At 34.5% G+C, this 19,013-nt stretch overlaps 1 protein-coding gene across 8 annotated transcripts in view; it reads left to right on the forward strand.

Moving 5' to 3' along the window:
- Positions 1–19,013, forward strand: part of LOC127701283 (uncharacterized) — a 526,465-nt gene that overhangs the window by 123,646 nt on the left and 383,806 nt on the right. The window lies entirely within an intron of this gene.

Raw genomic sequence — 19,013 nt, forward strand, 5'->3', positions numbered from 1 at the left:
TGCTAACATATACCATAAACAAACCGTAGACTTAAGTTTGTTCACGTATGCAGGTTCTATGCATTTGAAATTTGCATTCATAGAAATAGTGAAAGTTACACAAATCCGAAACGGAATTTAAGTTTCACTGTTATTTTATTTTTTAACAACAATTAATCACCCAATATCATTAAAAGTCTCTACAAATAATCTTTGGTATGTTCGGCAAATTTAATGTCAATATTTGAGTCAATAGGATGTGTAACACCCTCTCTTCCGGTACAGTTCCATATCACAGAGTCTCATACTCTGTACAAGTCTTCTGAACTTAGTTGAGCAAATTTATTCCATTCAGCAACAATTGCGCTTCTTAAATTGCTAAGATTTTGCAAAGGTGGATCTCTGCGATTGAGATTTCTGCCAATGGCATCCCAGACATGTTCGATAGGGTTCATGTCTGAAGACATGGAAGGCCAAAAGATAGTGTCAACGGCTTCTTGCTCTTTGTACTCTTTGTACTCGGGTACAATCCTTGCCCTGTGTGGTCTAGCATTGTCGTACATGCACAAGGGTCTTGAAGCAAGTGGAGGATTATCAAAATGAGGGACTACAATGTTTCTAAGCACCAAAATCTCTGTATGTCTGTCCGTTCATGTAACCCTGCAGAATATGCACACCCACCTTACAACAGTATGAGAAGTAACCCCATACTGTAACACCACCATCAACGTATGCAGTCGTTGGGCAAATGTTGTTTTGGTCATTAACAGTTTTATTTCCACGGCAAACTCGTATTCTGCCGTCTATTGGTCGTAACAGAAACTGACTCTCATTGGACCAATGAACATTTTGCCAGATTCTCATGTTCCAGCGTCGATGGCCATTAGCCCTTTGAAACCTGATTATACGGTGCCAGACTGTTAGGGCAGGTCTCTTGACAACACGACGTGCTCTTAGGTAGCCTCTATGAAGTCGACGGACCAATGTTCGAACACTAACATGACCACCTTGACACCAGTGGTGTCTAAGTTGTGGGGCAGGAGTAAATGGGTTGGTTTTAGCACAACCAATAAGGAGTCTGTCATCACGATCGGTAGTTAAACGAGGGGGGGCAAGGGGGGATCCAATAACAGCAAAACAGCAAATTGATTTGGCTTATAACAGATAACAAGGAATTGAAACAGGATAAAAACAGATAACAGTAAATGAAATATTAAAATCAGTCGGGTCCAGGACCAATTCAGCATATCTTATTTTAATAAATTGTAATAAATTCCATTTTCTATGAACATGTATTTAGAGTTATCTATAGAATTGGTTTTCTCAATGTATGGTAATATTTTTTTGTTATCCAAAACTAGTAGACTCAACCCTTGGACCACTATCTTTTGTAGATGATCTACTTTTGAGTAAAGAAGGTCTGCAGAACAGTATAAATAAATTTAGTAGTTTCTGCGAAAATTGGCAACTTACTATAAATATAAATAAAACTAAAACCATGATTTTACAGCCACATATTGCCAAAAGTGTAGGCTCATTTCATAACTACAATGGTAATATGATGAAAAATGTATTAGAATATAAATTCCTAGAAACTCTTATAAAGAGTAATGGTAACCTTATTCAAGTTTAGAAGACCTAGAGCGAAAAAGCAGGAAAAGTCATGTTTTTGGTTAAAGCCAAGGTAGCTTCATTGGGAAATCTCCCAATAAAAATTTCTAGTAAATTAATCTTTTTGATATATAAAAGAAGTTCAACCAGTTTTTAATCATAACACCGAGATACAATGTATCCTCTTAGTCTAGCTATATATATTTTTTCCCTTGTGTTCCTTTCTTTTAGAATTGTTATTTCTTTGCTATATTAAGTTTGTTTTTGCTTTTGTTTTTTGCACAAACTAATTATGTTTATATGACAATTAAGATATTGTATGATATAATGGCCATATGCTTTCCATTTTGTAATATTAAGAATTGTTTGGATTTAATTTTTACGTATGGGGATATAGGGAACATGAAAATGGAATTTGAACAATTCTTTATATTACAAAAAGGAAAACATATGGTGAGGGATACCTGATGAGGATAGGCCTAGGTCCATACGACAGAAACACCTTTTTAAACAGAGCTGAGTCTCGAACACAGACTCAGCTCTGTGATTTTTTTTCTAAGAATACACACACTATTTAAATTACAAGCCAGCGTGCCGCGAAGTTTCTTTTAAGGCACAATAAACAGCTGCGCCATGAGCGCATGATACGCCCGTCGTCTTGTGTGTGAATTTTTATGCAATAAGCATAAATAGTTTCTGACATACGGCGTGACATGCGAAAACCCCCTTTTTTTTTACAAAAAACTCAATATCTCTAAAATAAATTTTTGAATCAAAACCAAAAAGTATACAGATCTTAAGATTAATATAATTAAGAAGTGTGTAAAGTAAGCAATAATCATAAACTGTTTTTGAGATACGGCGCGACATGTGAAAAAAAAAACACACACCTGTTTTAGTTACTAAGTCCCGTAACTCAAAAAGTTTTAATCTTATTTTCACCAAAAAGTATACAGATCGTTTGACCATCATAAGAAACAACTATGTTAAGTTTCATGAAATTTGGATAAGTCATTCTCAAGTTACGGTGCGACATGTTTACGCCGGACAGACAGACGGACAGACAGACGGACGGACAGACGAACGGACGCCGGACATTTGTATACCATAATACGTCCCGTCAAAAATTTGACCGGGCGTATAAAAATAAATGCTGAAAAAAGTATTCCATAACAAAATATAATTATATATTGAGTAAACCAATTCTAGGTAACACTAAATACATGTTCATAGAAAATGGAATTTATAACAACCGGATTATAATAAGATATACTGGAATGGTCCTGGACCCGACTGATTTTAATATGTTTGTATGATGTGTATGTTACTGGAATCCTACTCCGAATAAGGGACCACCATATTACTAGTGGTTAGACCCAAATGTTCAACGATTTTCAATTTCTACCGAAGATTGGCTGCCAAAATGCTAACATTTCAATTTTCAATAACAGTTAAAACAGCAAATACATTCTCACAATAACAGATAACAAAAAAAATAATAGTCCTATAACAGCTAACAAGGAATATGACAATAACAGCTAACAGTAAATACATTTTCAGAATAACAGATAACAAAGAATTAAATTGCCCCAAAACAGCATAACAGTTAAACCCCTTGCCCCTCCATTAAACGGGGTCTTCCGGACCTTGGTCTATCCATGGAAGTATAATATAATACTTCCATGGTTTAACATTGAAATGGTTACCTATGCAACTAGTGCTCCTACCGGCATTTGACATGTCAATTGCTTGTCAAGGTTCAGTCACATATAACTTACCCCTTGCCATATTTCACAGTGACCTAGTGAAGGTCGAATTTCACCTGTACGCAGGGCAGTAGGAAGATGATTTAAAGGCATCGAAACAGTGTATTCGAAAAAGTGCAGATGACCTTTAATAAAAAATTGCTTGGTGTGTTGATCGGAGTTTATTTTTTTTGGTCGTAATGAATTTTCTTGGTGTATGTTATAGGCAATTCATTACACCAAATATAAGTATTTTTTTTCGCAATAGTTAAAAAAATATTGCCAGTTATATTTAGGTGGTGCTTAACTTTTGGCGGACTGTATACATAAATGGATAATCAATATTATCGTGATTCCCTTTGATTATATCAACTTGCTCGGTCAATCTGTAATTCACATATTACAACTTTTAGACGTGAGCAGGACTTGTCAGCAACATCACAATGTCTCTGAAGTTATCAGCGACTACACAATGCGCTTGGAGACATTATCAAACTTACTTTTGTCAATTGAAAACTGTCTAAGGAAGGAAAAAAGACCAGAAATAACATGATAAACAGATTATCTGGTTTTCTGTGTATAGATATTATAAAATATCAGGTGCTTAACACAATATGAAGCTTTTTTCCTTGTTTGCTGCACTAACTATGATAGTGTAGAAAAATGAAGAGCCCAATAATCTATGCATTTGATAATTTTAAAAAACTGAATACATCAATGGTGTATACTAATTTCTTATTCCATTTCCAAAAATTATAAATCATTTCTTCATATTTGATTTTCTTGAAATTTATAAACATGACATTAAAGTTCATGCTTTACCCTTGAATTCTTAAAAATATGAACTTTCTAAAACGTCCAGATTAAAGTTCATGCATTACTTGTGAATTCTTAAATATGAACTTTCTAAAACTTCCAGATTTGTGCTAATAATGAAAAGGAATTATCTATCATCCATGACCTCAATCACACACAATGTAATGAATAATGTACAGCTGGTGGCGGATTCAGGCAGGGGGCCTGGTGGGCGTGCCCCCCCCTAAAATTTGCAAAACATGGGTTGTCCTCAGCTTAATAACAGGGGTGGGTCCAGGTGAGGGCGTAATGGTCGTACGCCCCCCCCCCCCCCCCCCCCCCCCCCCTTTTCAGAAAAAAAAAACTATCGTAATCTGCTAATATTGTATTGAATATGGCAATTTATCATATTCATTAATTATTTTATGTTTTTTAGAAAAAAAAGGTCCAAAAAATGTTTCGCCTCGCTCCACTCCGCAAAATATTTCAATCTACGCCCCTCTTTCAAATATACTAGAAACGCCCCTGAATAAAGTTTATCTGAAGAGACGACGAAAATTAATGTTGTCGCATTGATTCCATTCGTTTTAACATTCAAAGTATATAAAACAGTAAGTTTAACAGAATCAACTTGATTACTAATCAACTGACCTACGGTTTATTTACATTCTATAAATGTTATATACTTCAAAGGAAGGTGTCAAACGCGACTGTGCGTTTGATGACAATTATTATAGACTTTTAGCAGTTAAAGTAAAAACAATTGTTACATTGTAGTTGCGGTTTTTATAAACAATTTCTTTGATAATCGAAGTTTCAAAAATCCATAACTCACTTTCCCACGAAGTAGGTGAATATGCCCTACCCGCGGTTGGGTTGGTTATTTCATCATGGCATGGCTAAGAAAACAGTCCAGGTTAGATTCTTTCTTAATGAAAGATAGACAAACTATGGTTCAAGCGAAAGATTAATTTATTAATTTGTATCATTATTTAATATTTCTGTGTCTATATATTTCTCACATGCAACCTAAAAATTTTGCCGAAGTATGCATAAATGGTAACGGCATGCCACCAGACCCGTACTACCGTATTACATGGGATCCTAAGAAAATAAACATAACTTCGTAAAAGCATCTCATTCTGATTTTAGTGGTTTTCGGCGAAAACAGTATAAATAAAGTCTTGCACGACCTCCGAAAATCAAAAAATTAAAAACAGATATTATGAAAAGACAATTCAAAATCGCTGGAAAAAGTTGAAATTTTCGTTTGCAAAATTTAATATTGGTCAGGTGAGCTATTGTCATCTGACTCGTCTCACTTTGCGTCCGTCAGTCCGCCCGTCTATCTGTCAACTCTTCACATTTCCATCGTCTTAACCAAGTTTTGCAGGGCTGGTGTTATGGAGTGCTAAGAAATTCTTAAGTTAACCGGTTTCATTTCACATTATTGAAACCATGTACAGTTGGCTTAGACACATTGACGATGTTTCTTGTTAATTATGGTGATTGTATATTGTTGTCAGGGGTGGATTTAGGTGGTTTTAGCTTGAAACTTTAATTTCTCGCTAATTTTACCACAAGATATTCTCAGTCGAGACACACCTCTATTTAGTAAGAACGTATTCCAATCACCAGATTCCTTCAACCACTATTTTAACTATAATTTGAAGTAACTTTTTCAAAACAGCTAGTTAGGGAGCTACCATTTGATTTTTATGGGGGGGGGGGGGGGCTAGGATGAAATTTGAAAAAAAAGGCAGGACAGGAGTGTTTTGAGTAAAAAAAAAAGGCAGGATGAGCAACTTGGCAAAAAAAAAGCAGGATGACAATTTACGTAAAAAAAGTCAAGATAAACTAATAAAAAAAGGTAGGACCGAATAGAGTGAAAAATAAAAAGGCAGGACAGAGATTACAACTTAAAAAAATGCAGGACAAAATTTTTCATCCTAGCATTTACATTAAAAATAAGACTTGTATATTTAATACATTTTCCAAACAAGATATTCAGTGTAACACATTCTAATCTGATCAGTAGTGATCATAATCAACAGTTTGTGTAATGGTAGCTCCCTTATTCACAAGTGGTTAAAATGGGAAACACAGAGCAGGGACTTTCTATACTTAGTATAGAAAGTCCCTGCATAGAGGTATTATATCAATATTTTAAATTAAAAATAAGACTTGTATATTTATACATTTCCCAAACAAGATATTCAGTGTGACACATTCTAATCTGATCAGTAGTGATCATAATCAACAGATTGTGTTGTTCAGAGTAGTTGAAATCTTTAGTGATGTTTACATTCTGTTCAGACAATAGTTATCTTTCGTACATATTCGGTTAGTTCGGGATTTATTTCTGTTCACTGGCTGGCAAGTGATGTTTTGTTCACGATCTACCCAGTATAGTTTTCTTTCTGTTCACAGTCTGTCAAGTAAGGTTTTATAACAGTTCACAGTCTACCCAGTGATGTTCTGTTCACATACTTTAAAAACGGGTTTATTTCTGTCACAGTGTGCCTAGTAATGTTCTGTTACAAGTTCTGTACAGTAAGAGTTCTTTCATTTCACAGCCTACACAGTGATGTTCTGTTTATAATCTCTACAGTAAGGTTTTAGTACAGATAACAGTCTACCCAGTGGTGTTCTGTTCACATTTTGTGCAGTAAGGTTTTATCACAGTTCATAGTCTACCCAGTGATGGTTTGTTCACATTCTTTTTTTTTGTCACAGTCTACCTAGTGATGTTCTATTACAAGTTCTGTACAGCAAGAGTTCTTTCATTTCACAGACTACCCAGTGATGTTCTGTTTATAATCTCTACAGTAAGGTTTTAGTACAGTTCACAATCTACCCAGTGATGTTCTGTTCACATTCTGTGCAGCAAGGTTTTATTACAATTCACAGTCTACCCAGTGATGTTCTGTTCACATTCTGTGCAGCAAGGTTTTATTACAGTTCACAATCTACCCAGTGATGTTCTGTTTATAATCTGTACAGTAAGGTTTCAGTACAGGTATCAGTCTACCCAGTGGTGTTCTGTTCACATTCTGTGCAGTAAGGTTTTATTACAATTCACAGTCTACCCAGTGATGTTCTGTTCACATTCTGTGCAGCAAGGTTTTATAACAGTTCACAGTCTACCCAGTGATGTTCTGTTCACATTCTTTTAAAACCGGTTTACTTCTGTCACAGTCTACCTAGTGATGTTCTGTTACAAGTTCTGTACAGTAAGAGTTCTTTCATTTCACAGCCTACACAGTGATGCTCTGTTCATAATCTGTACAGTAAGGTTTTAGTACAGGTATCAGTCTACCCAGTGGTGGTCTGTTCACATTCTGTGCATTAAGGTTTCATTACAGTTCACAGTCTACCCAGTGATGTTCTGTTCACATTCTGTGCATTAAGGTTTCATTACAGTTCACAGTCTACCCAGTGATGTTCTATTCACTTTCTGTTTAGTAAGGTATAATTATTACAGGTAACAGTCTACCCAGTGATGTTCTATTCACTTTCTGTTTAGTAAGGTATAATTATTACAGGTAACAGTCTACCCAGTGATGTTCTATTCACTTTCTGTTTAGTAAGGTATAATTATTACAGATAACAGTCTACCCAGTGATGTTCTATTCACTTTCTGTTTAGTAAGGTATAAATATTACAGGTAACAGTCTACCCAGTGATGTTCTATTCACTTTCTGTTTAGTAAGGTATAATTATTACAGGTAACAGTCTACCCAGTGATGTTCTGTTCACATTCTGTGCATTAAGGTTTCATTACAGTTCACAGTCTACCCAGTGATGTTCTATTCACTTTCTGTTTAGTAAGGTATAATTATTACAGGTAACAGTCTACCCAGTGATGTTCTATTCACTTTCTGTTTAGTAAGGTATAATTATTACAGATAACAGTCTACCCAGTGATGTTCTATTCACTTTCTGTTTAGTAAGGTATAATTATTACAGGTAACAGTCTACCCAGTGATGTTCTATTCACTTTCTGTTTAGTAAGGTATAATTATTACAGGTAACAGTCTACCCAGTGATGTTCTGTTCACATTCTGTGCATTAAGGTTTCATTACAGTTCACAGTCTACCCAGTGATGTTCTATTCACTTTCTGTTTAGTAAGGTATAATTATTACAGATAACAGTCTACCCAGTGATGTTCTATTCACTTTCTGTTTAGTAAGGTATAATTATTACAGATAACAGTCTACCCAGTGATGTTCTATTCACTTTCTGTTTAGTAAGGTATAATTATTACAGGTAACAGTCTACCCAGTGATGTTCTATTCACTTTCTGTTTAGTAAGGTATAATTATTACAGGTAACAGTCTACCCAGTGATGTTCTGTTCACATTCTGTGCATTAAGGTTTTATCACAGTTCACAGTCTACCCAGTGATGTTCTATTCACTTTCTGTTTAGTAAGGTATAATTATTACAGGTAACAGTCTACCCAGTGATGTTCTATTCACTTTCTGTTTAGTAAGGTATAATTATTACAGGTAACAGTCTACCTAGTGGTGTTCTGTTTACATTCTGTGCAGTAAGGTTTTATTACTGGTTACAGTCTAGCCAGTGATGTTCTGTTTACATTCTGTGCAGTAAGGTTTTATTACTGGTTACAGTCTAGCCAGTGATGTTCTGTTCACATTCTGTACAGTAAGGTTTTATTACAGTTCACAGTCTAGCCAGTGATGTTCTGTTCTCATTCTGTTTAGTAAGGTTTTATTACTGGTTAGAGACTAGTCAGTGATGTTTTGTTAACATTCTGTTCAATAAGTTTTTATAATTACAGTTCACAGTCTACTACCGAGTAATAATATGTTAACATTCTGTTCAGTAGGTTTGATTACATGTTACATTCTTCCCAGGGATGTTCCATTCATCGTTTATTCAGTGTGGTTTTATTTCTGCTCACATTCTACCCAGTAATGTTCTGTTCAAAGTGTCCTCAGTAAGTTTTTGTTTCTTTTCACATGCTGTCCATTGTTTGTTTGTTCAGTAAGGTTTTAATGATGTTCTTTCCACATTCTGTAATTAAAGTAAGTTTTTATATCTGTTTATAAACTGTCCAGCAATGCTCTGTTTAGTCAGATTTTATTTCCGGTCGCAGTCAGAGCAAAGTTCTGTTCACAATCTGTATAATAGTTGTGTTCTGTTTATTGTCTGTTCTGTAATTGTATTCACCGTCTTTAATTGTGATGGAGTGTTCAATGCCTATTTACGGTTGTATTCTTTTTTCCATTATTTTCCTTCTTGCTTGTTCAGGCAGCCGTTAAGACGCCGGTTTATATGTATGTTTAGTACTTGTATTGGAAACATAATTATGTGCAATCTTTTTCAGTCCGACGGAGACAAAATCAGTTGAATGGACCATGTAATGTTATTCCTAGACATACATAAAGAATGAAAACAACACGTTGTAAAGGACCTAAAGAAATAGTCAAATCCATCTAAGGTCAACTTTGCATGAGGGAGTTAAAACCTTAGTTTCTTTATCATTTAAAAATTAATAAACCGGGACAATTTAAGAAAGGTTTGTTATAAATCATGTCAGTACCGGAGTAGTCACTACTAAGCTGATGATACCATCGGAAACTGATAGTCCACCAGCAGAAGTACCGACCCAGTGCTGTAAAAAATGAAAACATTACGTTATAAATTTTATGCGTCCGAAGCGCTTTTCTGAATTTAGTTTCAGAGAACGCTCAAAGCCGAATATTTGAGAGCCAAGGATGAGAACCGAAATAGTTGAAGAGCTATATGACTAAAAGGACCTTAAAAATAGCCAAATCCATCTAAGGTCAACTTTGCCTGAGGGAGTTCAAACCTTAGTTTCTTTGTCATTTTTAAAAAGGTTTCTAACAGGAAGTAAATGGCACGCTTTGTCTGTGCGCTTGAACAAGAAGTTCGTGAAGTTGGCTCACACTTTTAATACTTAACCTTTGTAATCAAATATTGTGAGAGATTGAAGTCATTTTAAAGCAAAATTTACTTGAAAGTGCTTTTAATTGACCAGTTTTGACGTAAATAAGGTTGAAATTATTTAATATATATTGTCGTTTTTGTAACTCTATCTATCATTATAAAGTCAACAGCCCACTATTGTCTGAAGAATGATATTTACATCTTACATTTAGCAATTTTATAGTATACGTATTTTAAATTGCGCTTTATTTTCTTCTAATAAGAGAAAATTGATGAGAAAAGACGGGTATTAATCAGTCTATTCTAAAAAAAATTTACTGTAAACTTAATAGTTAAAATCCTTGGTATAAAATGTCACAATAAATTCCCTGCGTTAACGACGTCTAATACAATTAGTACAGGCTTCATTAAGGATAAAACGCGTATTTTTTCTTATTAATTTTTTACATTTGAGGGAATAACGCGATTATCTGTTCAATATAACTCTGTCTGGACTCTCCAATCAGTTTTCAGAAATGATAACACTGTAAATTTTTCGAAGAAGGCTAGCGAAATTCTTGTTAATTCTTTGACATGGTCGAAATTAAGTTAACTCTCTTAAGACCAAAACCTCTTCTAAATGTGAATCTCTGTTCGTTAACACTCAAATCAAAGCTAATACAAATGAATAAAACGAACGATTTGGTTATTTGGAAGATCCGTGTCGCACCATTAATGAACAAATGTATTTCTATTTAATTAAAAGAAAAATCTTTAAAGATGAATGCTTAGAGAAAATCTTCATCAAACTAAAACCAATCGAGAGTACAATCATAAAGGGTTGTATCGAAAACTAAGATATTTCATCGATTTTATGACAAAAATTCTGCACCCAGCTTTCATTAAGATTGCCAAAGTTTAATCAAGCACTTTATGCCTCATACAATCACAGCAAAATTAACCGTTGCCCCAAACAAGCGTCATTTCTAATCAAATTTCCTCTAAGATAGATGTAAATTTCTGAAAAACAAATCATCTGGGGTATTAATCTGTGAACATATTATGCCGATGTCAGAGGAAAGAGATGGTCTTCTGTAATTAAGGAAAACAAGAAATTTGTCAAAGGTTTAATCAAACAAGCGACTTATCTATCTGATAGTTATGACATCACATCACTCATATAGTAATTACTTTTTTTTTATTTATTTCTGTAACATTATTTGTATGTTTTCAGAAGCATCAAATTAATAATATATATTAATGATTATTTATCTTATGCAACTTGGTGAACTCGTTAACTACATCTTCATATAATATAACCAAGGCGAATATGTAGTTAGAATAAACATCACCAAAACACGCTCACCATAAATGTATGCCTATAATGTTGATCATTGGATATTAAGACCACCCTTAAAAAAATAAAGCGAAAAAAGTTGTCCTTGCCGAAACTCGCCTGATTTCCCTTCTGATTTTATTGTATGATCTTTAGTGTACCTCGTGTTAGTCCACTCGATCGAGATTAAAAGGGGGAATGTTGAAGTATCAAAAATATGAAGAAAAAAAATAATCTCGCCGCATATTCATGTGTCTGCTTCAAGTCGGGAACTTTGCCTGTGGCTGTTTTATGTCATATCTATATGCAGAATTTGGTGTCGATTGCAGATTTTTGAAAGTTTCTATTTTGACAATAATCATTCTGATGATTGCACGTTTAACCACGGTCTTAACCCTAACGACTATGGTATGTATTCCAGTATTAAGGATTGTGTCATGCCTGAACTACTGACAAGGAAGCAAAAGCAGTGTAGTTCTTTATAAAGAAACATTTACAAAAATGTAACATCGTTTATGCTCTTTCGACGAAAGACTTGTATTGTGATTCCATATATAGATTGAAACATACGCATGCTTTTGAAAAGATTTAGCGTTCCAACAATAATTCTTGATCTAAATTTTCCCTTTCGTTAGGATTCAACCGACACAAGACGAATATACATATAAAATAAATTGAGAATGGAAACAGGGAATGCGTCAAAGAGACAACAACCCGAAAAAAGTGCAGAAAGCAGCCCAGGGCCACCAATGGGTTTAGTTTAAACATATTTTATTTATACTCCAAGTAAAATGGATTGGACACAAGTAAACCATACTTATGAAGTCCGCTCCGAATAACAATAAATAACAATACAATATTATTATGAGCATGCAATATTTCAAAATAAACAATACTTTACGAGTCTATCTATTGAAAAAAGATGAAACAATAATAACGGAAAAATTGGTAATGATGATGATGATGATGATGGTGTGAATGTACCGCAAATACACCAATAGGTCTTCAAGACAGCGAGAAAATCCCGCACCCGGAGGCGGGTTTCAGCTGGCCCCTAAACAATAATTGTATACTAGTTCAGCGAAAATGGACGTTACACTAAACTCCGAAACATATAAATGAACCAAAATTTAAAAAAACATACAAGATTAACAAAGGCCAGAGGTTCCTGACTTGGGACAGGCGCAAAATTGCGACGGGGTTAAACATGTTTTGTGAGATCTCCACCTCCCGTATACCTCTATAGCCAATTTGGAATAAACAAACAGTTTCTCAGTTGAATTGTTTCATATTTTTCATGTCGGGGCCTATAGCCGACTATACGGTATGGGTTTTTCTCATTGTTGAAGGCCGTACGGTTGCCTATAATTGCTTGCATCCACTTTATTCGAACTTTGGTGGATAGTTGTCTCATTGGCAATCATACCACATCTCCTTCTTTTCATATACAAAGCAATTCGCACAGTAAAATTCAGTTTAAAAGAAGTCCGAGTCCGATGTTAGAATAGGTAACAGAAGAAACTAAGCAAAATGACAATAATGCATCTATTTGGCGGGTCTTTTTCCGTTGGTTGATTTAGTCTAACGTTTGATTTTATCCGGTTTTACGGACTTCCCCAAGTTTTTGAAATTGACCTTGGAGTTCGGTATTTATGTTAAGACTTTTTTAAACTAAAAACATCATTACCAAATATATAAATTTGGGCTATTCTGTGTTTTTAGATTCTGTATAAACGAACTTTGTCTATTGTGGGATGACCACTAATTTGAGTAAGGAAATTAAAATTTGGAAAGCAGTGTCAGAATGGCACTATATCTATACTTAACTGCAATCTCTTTGTATTCTGTGGTGTAAATGATATACAGCTCACACAGCTCAGTAATGCTCGAGCAATGCAATAAACGACCCCTCTGATAAAATAGACGTACGGACAAAGACCGCGAACAACACATGGTCCAGATAGCCTGCATTGGTACATAATGTGGTGGATTAAATAAGTTCTATACTTGACCACCCATTTCTCCTTTGCCTTTCTAGACCACATATATATAATGCAAGGAAAAAACACAATGAAAAACTGCACATACAGTCCAGCTATCAACAGGATGACCACTGATTCGAGTAAGGAAATTAACATTTGGAAAGCAATGTGAGAATGGCACTATTTAACTGCAATCTCTTTTTATTCTGTGGTGTATATGTATTAAATATGACAATCACGGAATTTTATTTTTTACATTATGAATAACAATTAAAGCATTCTAAGATGACCATGTAGCAAAATCACAATTACTAGTTGTCATGGTTAGTTGTTATTGTGGATTGTAACGCAATATGGGAAGACAATTACACAACAATTTACAAATGGATTTCTTAAATTAATAATAATCACATGAATCAGACCAGATTTAATTTAGGGATAGCGTTTTCTTAGACTGTTTAATTATATCATATTTTCAAAATAAGACTTAATTGGGGAATTTTATACAACGCATTATCGGCGTAATTTGGAATTTCAACTCAATCTATCTTAATAATTTGGAATTTTTGTGGTGAATACCATATGATAATAGCTTCAGTGGTTCGCGTAATTGGTAAAAATCGAATGAAATAGATAAATTTATTTTCGTTAATTGTCTCATTTCTCCTACATTAATGTTGGATTTTCTGTGGAATTCCAGAACAACACAATGAAATGCTCCCTGTTAATTTGCAATCAGAGTCCAACAAGGTAGGCTAACGAAGTAAACTATTGTTTTTAATGAAAAATGATGTAATTTACGCCCTCCATAAAACACATTGGCCGAGTTTTAGATGGCCAGGGGATGTTGTTATGCAAAGCTTGAAACAAAAGTCATAAAATGATGGAAATGAAGGGATTATTCAAAAGCAAAACAGATCATTCGTAAATGAAAGATCCGTAATTACGGGAACCTTTGTCATCTGATTAATTACCGTCGCTTCCCCGGGGATGACAATCATAGCTTTTCTTAATGTATAGTGATGTGAAATTAAGCCTGCGATTGATGAGGCCAAATCAAATCGTAATTATAGATAGTCTTGCATTCAAAAATTATCTATATCAAATTCAATTTTAAAATGTTGCATTGGTATTGCGACTTAAGCCATAATTCACGGTTCCTGATCTCTACTTGCACAACGAACCATTTTTCAACCTTAATTGATCATTAATAGGTAATTCTGTATTGTACTGTGCGTCTTCCTAAATATACAAAATTTGATAAAGATGTAGCGTAATACAATTGCAATAGTTCTGTTTCAATCTTTAATCCTCGTGTGGGCAACTAAGATCTGATTTTTAATCAATCACTGTATACCGTCTGGATATATATGATGTAAGAAAGTTGAATTTGCTGAAATAAATTAGAACAATCATTCGCTAAATATTAGAATACATTTCTCTAAATTCTCTAAATTGTGATATAAAAAATAAACCTGAAAAAGATATTATTTTACTGAAATTTTGAAGTTTTAACTTCAGTTTGTATATGTCTGAGAAAGCTGTAAGGGCCTAGGGGAGAGGCTTTTAGTTCTAGTATAGGATGCGACTGGTTAATCAGTCTATGTATTTTCAAAAACTACTTTTATCAGACTTCAAAATTCAATCTCTTTTCATTTTGGGTTTCTGTGCGTTCAGTGTTTTTCTATTCATAGCACCAACAGATATCAACTTTGAACTAAACAAATTAAAAGTACCTTATATATATATATATGCTTTGCACATAAAATGTAAATCTGTTGCTATACTTAATAGCATTTGGAATAGCGTGGTATGTCTGTATTTCCGTGTTTCGGGATATGAAAAGGTTACACAAATAAAGAATTAAAACCTGATTTTCAATTTGAATCGAGTTGAATGGAAAACAAGAAATGTTATTCGAGAATATAATATACAAACAAGGCAACAAAAACAACAAAACCAATCCCAATTACCTAACAATCGGAATGAATGGAAAATCGGAAATCATTATTTAGAAAACCATACACAAATAAGGCAAATATATACAACAATACAAAACCAACGGAATCCCGGGAAGGGAACATAAGAAAACATAATTCAGAAATCACATTTTTGTTGATGTTGTTCGACAGGAAATTAACCTAATAAAAAGCATTCTAAAAGTAAGTTTACATGTTGCAATTTATTTTTAAATCGTGAAACAGCTGGTTCTCTCCGAGATTACTATACTAATGTAAATAGTAATATCAGGTTTTCTAGAATGTTTGTGCTTCATCAAATAAAAATGGCTGCCTTTCCGGAACGTGTTTATAGCGCCGCTTCAAAGTACTAAAGTTGTGAATTTTCCTATTAGAATCGAAACATTTCTAAATCATGGCACGCTCTATGCTCGTTTTAAATTAGGTAAGCATTATATTTGACAATATTTTTAACCTCGATACCGACCGTGCTAGGCTGACCCTCATGGGTAGTCAAGGTCGTTGAAAAACCCCTAACGCTCGGTTTAAGGAACCTGGATATTAACGTCATCCATGTTAATACGAGCGCAGGCATGGCATGACAGAATTATTTCTTTTCAAAATTTACTCCCGCCCAAAACCGGGAGTGACGTTTTAATCGAACGCCACTGACGAGTTATGCGTACTAAATTATACGTATGGTTACAGGTATCAGTTTTGTACAGAGGTATTTTGAAAAGGTTTACCATATTGTGCCTTGTATTTTTGAAAGCAACGCCGAAAAAAAAACAGAGGCGGTTGTCGTCCTTCATTTAGCTACACATGTGTAACAATATAGGGTTTGATCTGTATACATCAATTAAGATATTTGACAATCAACTATGTGTAGCAGAGCTAAAACGTTGACAATGGAATCATATACAATTATGAGGACTACTAGAATGGTGCATCATACGGACCGGATGTAGACAACTAACAACTTAAAAAATTACATGTGGTCTTAATCGAAATTCGTCGTTTTTTGTTGTTATCTTATTCTCTTGTTGTGTTGTTTGTTATTGTTATTGTTTGAGTTTTTTTGCTCTCTTTGCAATCACTAAATTTCAGGTACAGTGCATGGCCAAAACTATTCGTCACTTTCAATTATTTGCTGTATATTTTATATAAAACTTTTTTCAAATATTGTGTGGTCATTTGCTGTATATTTCAACCAAATTAAATTGCATAAAATTATTATATAATCAGGAGAAAACAAAAACAAATTGATAACAAGATTTTGACCTAATAAACAATTCCGCGTCTTTCGACATCTTATTTGTTAAAATCCAAATATATAAATGCCATAAAAATTTAAAAAATGGGTTTTTGTATGAAATAACAAATAATGCTTTAGTTTACAAATCCTTGGAAATAATAGTTAAAAAATTGTTCTTCGAAAGCAACATCTCCAGATTATTTCTGTAGAATATGCTTTTGTCACTAACACAAGATTTTAATACTTTTTATATCATTCCAGATTTGAAGATTTTATAAATCAAATTATTATTCAGTGTCTCACCAGGGACTATATAAATAAATATTTATATATATTTATCTTACCTCCTATACATTTCTAGGAATATGATTGGTTAAAAGCGACCACGTGGAGACCCTGTATATTTCATATGGAGTTAGCTTCGCTCTCACCCCATATGGAATTTACTGACCCCATATATATCGCATTAGGTCACCAGCACACTATGTAACTAATAATATCTGGTTACACATGTTTTTCCACTTCTTATTTGTCTGCTTGAACCAATATTTAGATTCATGTGTACTAGTCGCAATTGCGTTGAACCTGTGGTCTGTTGTTCAACTTGTCGTTAGCACTTACTAGCCGTTAAAGTTAATCATATGATGAATTTAACGACAAGTTGAACAACAGACCCAAATTAAAGTATGACCTTTTACTATACTTCGTTAGATTTATTTGACGCTAGTCACGGTATTGGTGTTTAGTAATCAGCATGAAGAGGGGCGTAAAGTAGGGGTATCTGCGTGACGGAAGAACGCGAAATAAAATTGCCATTTCACGACGAACGAACGATTAAAAATTTCTTACACGTTGATCTTTTTACCGATTTCATGAAACACGGTGAATAACGAACCTTTTTCACGGCTGCACGTGAAATAAAAATGGCATAACACGTTGCACGAAAATAACCCTTTACCACCCTCCATGAACAGTTTTCTAAGTCAGATTTTTTTGGCTGGCCAAGTACTGACGGGTGGGGATAGATGGTGCTATCTCGGAGCTTGATCAATGTTTACCGGAACAAAGTGACTAGTTGAAAAGTTCCAACGGAACATATCAACTAGTTAGAAAGTTCCTTTTTGCCAAATTAGTCAAAACCGGAACTAACAAACTAGCCCAAAAGTTCCAACGGAACTTATCAACCAGGCAGAAAGTTCCATTTGGAGAATTGATGCAAAGTAAAAGCGCAACATATCATATTTGAACCTTTCAAAGGGAAACCAAGATACTGATTACAAAAGTCAAAAGGAACTTATCAACTAGCCACAAAGTTCCTCTTTGGCAAATAAGTCAAAACCGGAACTAACAAACTAGCCCAAAAGTTCCAACGGAACTCATCAACCAGTCACAAAGTTCCATTTGGAGAATTGATGCAAAGAACCACATGAGGAGGGGGATATTCTTCCCTCTCTTGAGGGTACTATGAATACTAAATTTGCATGATAATGCAACTTATTCCGTTTTATGTGAGCTATGAAATACAACTTAAATTTTGCATATTTGTCCCCAAAGAAACCCCTTTCAGCTAGTGCGTTGGGTATTCTTGTAAATTAATGATTTGCTCTTATATATACTGATACTCATTCTTCCCCCTCTTTCTACAAAAAGGACGAAATATGGTATATTCGGAACGATGTAACTAGTTGTTCTGTTCCGCCAGAACTATTCAATTAGCTACATTGTTCCGGGACTTTTCAACTAGCTACTTTTTTCCGGAACTTTTCGACTGCACTCGGAATAAAACAACTACTAGTAGTTGGAAAGTTCCATCGGAACGAAATAACTAGTTGAAAACTTCCGCCGGAACAAAGTAACTGACGGAACATAGTGGCTGTTACACAATGAGCCCCCCTTTGTCAAGGATTTATAACTTGACTAACATAATATACGTATTTGCCTTTGTCGATAATTTTCTTTATTATTTAGTTTGTTCAGAGACCTATAATACGTATGTCTCTGGTTTGTTTGACACAAGTCTACCACGAAAAATAACTTATAAAAATCCTACAGGAAAACAAAGAGGGACGAAAGACAAACAGACAAATAATAGTACAGATGACACAACATAGAAAACTAAAGACTTAGCAACACGAACCCCACCAAAAACTGGGGGTGATCTCAGGTGCTCCGGAAGGGTAAGCAGATCATGCTCCACATGTGGCACCCGTCGTGTTGCTTATGTTATTACAAATCCGGTAAATAGTATAATTCGGTAGGTCACATTCGTGAAAAGGGAAGGGTATTGTAGTTACGACATAAGGAACATATCCGATATCATCTGTGAAACGGTTATTCCATAACGGTCAACCAACTCGTGATGGCGTCCGTAAAATTTACGAAGGGATGATTTCAACTTCACCATTTGGAACTCTTGGTTTAATAGCTTCCTTGTG

The sequence above is a fragment of the Mytilus californianus genome, unplaced genomic scaffold (genome assembly GCF_021869535.1).
Source record: "Mytilus californianus isolate M0D057914Y unplaced genomic scaffold, xbMytCali1.0.p SCAF_5, whole genome shotgun sequence".
Classification (NCBI taxonomy): Eukaryota; Metazoa; Mollusca; class Bivalvia; order Mytilida; family Mytilidae; genus Mytilus; species Mytilus californianus.